This window comes from Pleurodeles waltl, chromosome 10, assembly GCF_031143425.1.
Source record: "Pleurodeles waltl isolate 20211129_DDA chromosome 10, aPleWal1.hap1.20221129, whole genome shotgun sequence".
NCBI lineage: Eukaryota > Metazoa > Chordata > Amphibia > Caudata > Salamandridae > Pleurodeles > Pleurodeles waltl.
The window spans coordinates 1,033,767,961-1,033,774,682 of NC_090449.1; positions in this window are offsets into that span (position 1 = coordinate 1,033,767,961).

The following is a 6,722-nucleotide window of genomic DNA, read 5'->3' on the forward strand; positions in this document are numbered from 1 at the left end:
TCTTCAGTACAGTTGCGGCTCTCTGAAGTGGCGGGGCGGGTGTGGCACATGGGGGTGACATTTAATTTAAAAAAAGGAAGAAAGAAAAATGTACCTCCTCCACTTCTGACGCGTGGCTCCAGGCTGCAGGCACAGGCTCCCAGCCTGCCCTGTGGCCAATCCTGATGCTGCTCAAAGCAGCGTGAGGATTGGCTGGGAGCGCCCCAGGCAGACTAGGAGCCTGTGCATGCTCTCTCCAGCCCAGCAACTGTGTTGATGGGATGGAGACAGCACAGTGTGCATTGTGTGTTTGGCCAGCCTGAGAGAGACGGCCAAACATACATGCACACTGATGGGAGAGCTCTGTGCACTCCCCTCAGTGCTTGCACCCCCCAATGCCCCGCCCCTTTACAAGAAAACGATAATAAACACAGTTTATTATCGTTTTCTTGTAAAGGTTCTGCAGCTGCTGCTGCTGGCGGGGGGCAACGCTCCTCCACCCTAACGGAGGACCCACCCCTGTTCAGTACATGCTGGAGCATTCAGTAAAAGAACAACATGTCCGTTCATATCCAGCTATAAAACATATCAATATTTATTATACAACACTGGATGTTATTCATTAGTTACCCTCATGAACACACATGGAGTTTCATAAAGCTTAAAGCCACAGACCAGATACTTACACCGGACCACCCACACATGTTTATAATAGACTGCCCTTGGAATCCATCCACAATACTGCAGAACCCGCATGTGTGACCCATGCTCCGATACAGAAGGTGTTCTGTCACAGAAATGACACAGTTAGACAAACACAATGTTCAGTGCCTCCTAGGCTTACATTCAGTGCATCACAACCCACAACGTGGTGCTTTATAAAATGTGATGAAATATGCAGCAGAACAAGTGTTCTTTTTTTCACAAAGGCTATTTTTCAATTGGTCGGTATCTGATCTCATATTGTGTCCAGAGCGCTTCACAGTCTAGGAATGTGAACTCTGAGACATCTACTATAAAAAACTCCAAAGAAACCAAGGGGCATATTTATAAGCCCCTAGCGTAACCTTGCGTCACATTAGCGTAATTCTTTTTACATTAATGTGGCCCAACTAGGCCAAAATGCTTGTGCCACCTTTACAAAGTGGTGCAATGCATGCATTGTGCCACTTTGTTACCCCTTTGCGCTACATTATGCCTGACCCAGGCATACTGTATGCAAAGGGGGCATTCCCCTATTAGGGGGGCCAAAAAAATGGCGCAAGGAATCACTTTTAACGCCTGCTCAGAACAGGTGTTAAAAGGGGGCTTCCATTATTTATAATGTGCCCCTAAGTACTCTGCAGGAGTAGCGCCAGTATTTTGGCGCTATTCCTGTAGAGTACATCAATAGCGTCATGGAAAATGACGCTACTGCCCCCGACCGCCACCATGTGTGTGCTGTAATTTAAATATGGTGCACACATGGTAGCGGTAGGGGGCAGTAAAGGGCACAAACACTTTTCTTAAATATGCCCCCAAATGTTCCAACTATGCTGTAGGAGATCGCCTCACAGTGAGGCCTAGCTTTTAAGGAATATCACATCCAACCCTTTATATTGAACACACCTTCCTTTATTTTCACCAGAATATTCCTCATCAACTTTTCTAGTACTCAAAAAGTAAACATTTGTACTCTCCAAAATTCACAAACTAATTATTAAGTCAGTACTTAATTGGTCTTCGGCAGTGATTAATTTGTGCCAGTGTTCGCTGGTCCTCGGTGCCGGCACTTATTCCTCAACACGAGCACTTATTTCTGACGGCCCACCACATAGTGGCGCTGTCTGTCTGTTTTTCAGCAGGGCACATCAGAAGACTGTTATCAAATTCAATACCAACTCTAACATTAAAACAATAATATTTCATCCAGGCCATTTTTGAGCTTTGGGTGACTTGCAATAGTCCAAATTGACACATTTGTTGGAGTGTGATGGTAAGAGGGCAGCAGCGGAAAAAGCATTTTGCAGTGCAGAAGGGTCAGTGGATGATGCAAGCTGCAGTGTCCTCCTGTTAAATGCCTTGGGTCCGGGTACTTATTTATACACAAATCATGCAATGATGTTCAGTAATTTTAGCACCATGAATGCAGACATTAATTAGTGTTGTTTGCCTGCATTGTGTGACACAGGGATGCAGAGCAGGCATGCAGTGTTTTTAAATCCATAGTCATTTGGATGTTAACTGTTGTAAATTTCCATTTGCCCCTCATTGTTTGCCCTTAGGTTGGATCCCTAATTCATAGGCAGTGGGCTGTTGATGCTCTCAGGAAGGATGCTTTCTACTATAAATGCTCTAAACAATGTGGAATCACAACTGCTACTTGTGTTTTTGGTATTCCCACCGAAATGTATTTTATTGTATTGTAATTGTCTTTACATGAGTTTCTTCTTCATCTTGACGAGGCAATTTGAAGCCCATTTGTTGGACAGCATGCGACTCCTGAGTCCACGGTTAGTGGCTAATCCACTGGTTATTGACGGCTGTTGTTTGCTATTGAGACTAGTCTTCTGCTCTTCATGCATTTACTCCACTTTCTTTGTGGTAGATCAATTTATTAGGGCTTAGATGTGATCACTAGTGGGAGGTATGGGAGTTCTTGTGAATGGTCAGTGGGATGAATGTATAGGAGCGAGATTAGGCGCTATGACGTTGCAGTGATGTTTTCAAAAAAGGAGATTGTGAGCTATGAACTGAGGTGTGAGCAATTTGCAGAAATACAATAACAGAGAAGGGCAGGTGGTCATGTGGCTTAGGGTAGGCCACAGTCAGAGAAAGGCAAGCAGAGGCTTCAGGTTAATGATGGGGTAAGGGGATAGAAATGAAGAAGAGAGAACAGTCACTAGGTTTAAGAAAATGTAAATATTCAAGCATGATTTTAGGAGGGTGGAGAAGGCTTTCTGAGCTAGCATGCAATCTGAGAACATAAAACTGGAGAAAGAAACTATATTGTGCATGTGGGGTACCATTTTGCACTCTAGCTTCTGTATACCGCTTACAACCCCATGCGAGGTGCCCTAGTGTGTACCAACAGGGATAGCACTGTACACTGAGATGTGTATCTTTACATAGACAACTCTCCACTCCCACAAAGAAAATGTTAATGGAAATTTGTGCAAAGCTCTTGCTGATCTGGATCCCACTGATCTTGGTGAAGGACTGGTTGTAAGGTTAGAGGGCTGATATGATTCTCTGTTGATCATTAGAGGGTAGTCAGGGGCATCTGTTAGGACAGTTTCTGTTGGTAGACACTGATCCCCAAAGTTGTGTTGCACATTGTCTATGTGAACAAGAACAGGCAGGTTCTCTGATGCATCATGGTGGGAATAACCAATTGTAGGGAAATGACCCTTTTTGCATGGTCACCCCCTTTTCTTGCTAGAATTTGTTGCTTTTTTTTACTCTGCATGCCGAGTCACTGCTGTCCAGTGCCTATGGTATGTGTGCTAATCCCTAAAAAATGCTGCATTCTTATACACCTACGTGGCATATATAATTTAACTGTAAGTACCTAGGGGCTTATTTATGGGATTAGTGGGGCAGTGCAGCACGGCAAGTAACCTTGCTGTACTGCATCACTGGGAAAGGACAGAAATGCACCATATTTAATGTATATGGTGCATTCCTGACTCTTTCCCCTTTTTTGCACAATGGGCTGCCTAGCACCAACACAGGCACCCTTGCACCATGGTGCAAGGGTGCCTGTGTTGCATGCAGGATTGTTTTTCTGCTGGAACACCTTGCTGCTGAAAACAATCCTTAGAGAAATATTCCTCTATCTGTGTGTGCTGCAGAATGCACCCCGGCTGAAAAAATGCTCTAGAGCTGCTGAAAAATAAATGGTAATAAAGTTTATTTATTACCATTTTATTTTTCAGCAACCCATCCTGAACCGAGTGTCAGGACGGGTCGGGGCAGTTGCTGCTGAGTGGCAGCACGAGCTGTGCACTATGTTTAAAGTGCTCATGTCCCTTGGCCGGCTGTCTTGCAATGGCAATCCATACATGCGTATTTTAAACTCTCTAACCAGCTGTCTTAGGACAGCTGGGTTAGAGCAAGCACAGGACTCCAGTGCTCTTAAGAGTGCTGAGAGAGGTGATTCCCTCCAATCCTGATGCTTCTCTTAGGCTGTTTAACAGCATGAGAGCAGCACCAGGATTGGGTAGTGCAGTTTGCTGGGTCCGGAGCTTCGAGGAGAGAAGACACCAGAGCGAGGAGGACGTTGTGGTAAGTGTCCCCCTACCGCCACCATGTGTGCGCCGTATTTGAAATATGGAAAATATGGCGCACTATGGCGCAGGGTAGGGGGCAATAGCATCAACATTTTGGTGCTAACCCTGAACAGTATATAGGGGCCCAATGTAACCTATGGTGTGCCCCCTTTCAACGCTGACTCTGAGCAGGCGTTGAAGGTAGCCCCAAAAAATGACGCAGTGGAATCTCTGAGATTCCACTGCGTCATTTTTTAGGTCCCGCCTAACGGGGGAACACCCCCTTGCATACATTATGTATGGCACATGCATAATGTGGCGCAAAGTTTACAAAGTGGCGCAATGCATGCATTGTACCACTTTGTAAATATGGCGCTGTGATTTTTTATGCCTAACATCAAATTAGTGTCAAAAAATGACGCTAATGTGGTTCTAGTGCTTCTTAAATCTGAGCCTAAGTGATTCTCAACCATTCTTCTGAACCCTAAATTGTTCTCAGAGGCTCTACATGTTGCAAGTAGGGAATTCCATAATTTGGCAACTTGAACGATAGCAATGCCACCAACGGCGTTCTTCCCATAACCTGGAATTATTAGAAGCGGTGCCAGTATGAAAGGTATATAAACGTTTATACTGGGGCCTGTAAGGTCCTACTCGGAATATAAAAAGTAAAACCACAAATCCCAGCACTCCAATTGCTGTTGGGTCAGAGGGAGGTCAGTCCAAAGTTTTCTTTAATTGCTGGCAACGTTTTGTGAAAGTTCAGAAAAGGTGATTTTGAATAGCTTCGAAAGTTTCCAGTTTGCCTTTGCTCATGCAAAGTTTTCCTCGGCTTAGCGACTTCATTTTAATTGCAAAGCGAGGTCTTTTTGCTTTAAGGGAAGCAACAATATATGACAATGTATGGCTGGTGCATGCAGAATTGTACTTTGCACGTTTACCTGTTTTTCCCTTTTCAGTGCACCACGGCAAGCATAAGCAGAATTGTTCTCGGTAACTGTAGTCTTTATAGCACTTTTCTATGCCAGTGTATGTAGGCTTTTTCTCTGCCAGTTTAGCTGTTATGTGATTTTCTATGCACACGTTAGCAGAATGTTTCTCTGATAGTTTACCTTTTATTGTGAGTTGCTATGCACAACGCGAACGTTAAGAACAACTTTTCTCTCTAAATTCACATTTTAAGGTTCTTTTCGAAGCACCACGTCAAGTGTATGCAGAATTTTTAGGTGCTTTCCTCTGACGACCCATTGCGGTGGAGAAGAAAACTGACTGGTTTCGATTAAGTGAATATAAATTCATGCAACATAAATTCTCCTAAGCCATGATTTTCATGAGAATGTGACAAAGCAAAAAAATCACAACCTTCGCAAAGTTGCAACGTTTCTCACAGACAAAGACCGTAGTGAAGTTTGCACAAAAAAAAATCATAGTTTGCACACCCAGGTAAACAGGCTAGATTGTAAAGGTGCTTCAGCGGACATGGCCCAGTTATTAGATCTGATTGCCTCCCCGTGTGATATTTCCAGGTCGCCCCAGTACTGTTGCTTTACATTTTCTGCCTGAGAACACACTCGTCTTTCCTTCCTGCACTAATCTCCAGGCGCTGGGATTCAGATGCAGCTGTGACTCCAACACTACACTGTATCCACAACACAGGCTGGAAGAGGCCTGCGCAGGAAACTGCTGCTGCCAAACCTCCTCGGGCACAGCCGGCACGTGGGAAGGGAGGGAGCTGGCAGGCTGCCACCCTCCTCCCCGGAGCACAGCCCTGGCAGTGAGCAAGCTGGCACCTGAAGCTGTGATTTATCCTGTATTCATTTGCGCCCACTCACCGCCCGCGCAGCATGGGGGACCTGCCCAGTGTGAGCGCTGCCAACCGTGGCCATGGCACGTAGAGCACAAAACATGCCCAACAAGCAAAAAAGAGAATCATGTTTTTATGGCTACAAAAGCTGCATGATATGCCCATGTGCCAGCACCAGATATTATTTATCTTTATCTTTATTAGACGGGCAAGCGTGTCGTGTTAGCACTGTTAGCCATATATAGCGCCTACCACCAGTAGTTCATGTGCATAACCAGTGCTTAATTTGTGCTTGTTGTTTCCGGTGCGGAGCACCTGCACTTATTTTTGAGGGCTGGTGCTTATTCTTCAGCCTCAAGCATCTGCTGCGAGCAAAAGACACATATGGGAAAGATGGGGGAAGAGAAAAACGAAAAAGCATCAATATGGGCGAAAGTCGAAAGCTGCAAGAGTGAGCTGAAGGGGCAGGGAGTGGCTGTAAATGGATTGAAGAGGCCTGAGCTGGCTTCAGGATTACGCTGCCTCAGTATTCTGTGCTCGCACATTTAAATGCAGCAGCCGCATGTTTAAAAGGAGGGCTTTGGGCACTGGAACGTTTTTATTTACAAATTAACCACTGTGCATAACAAATTTAGGAACTGACATAGAGAGGGAATGCGGAGGAGGGCTTGGGGAGGGGGTCATTGGCA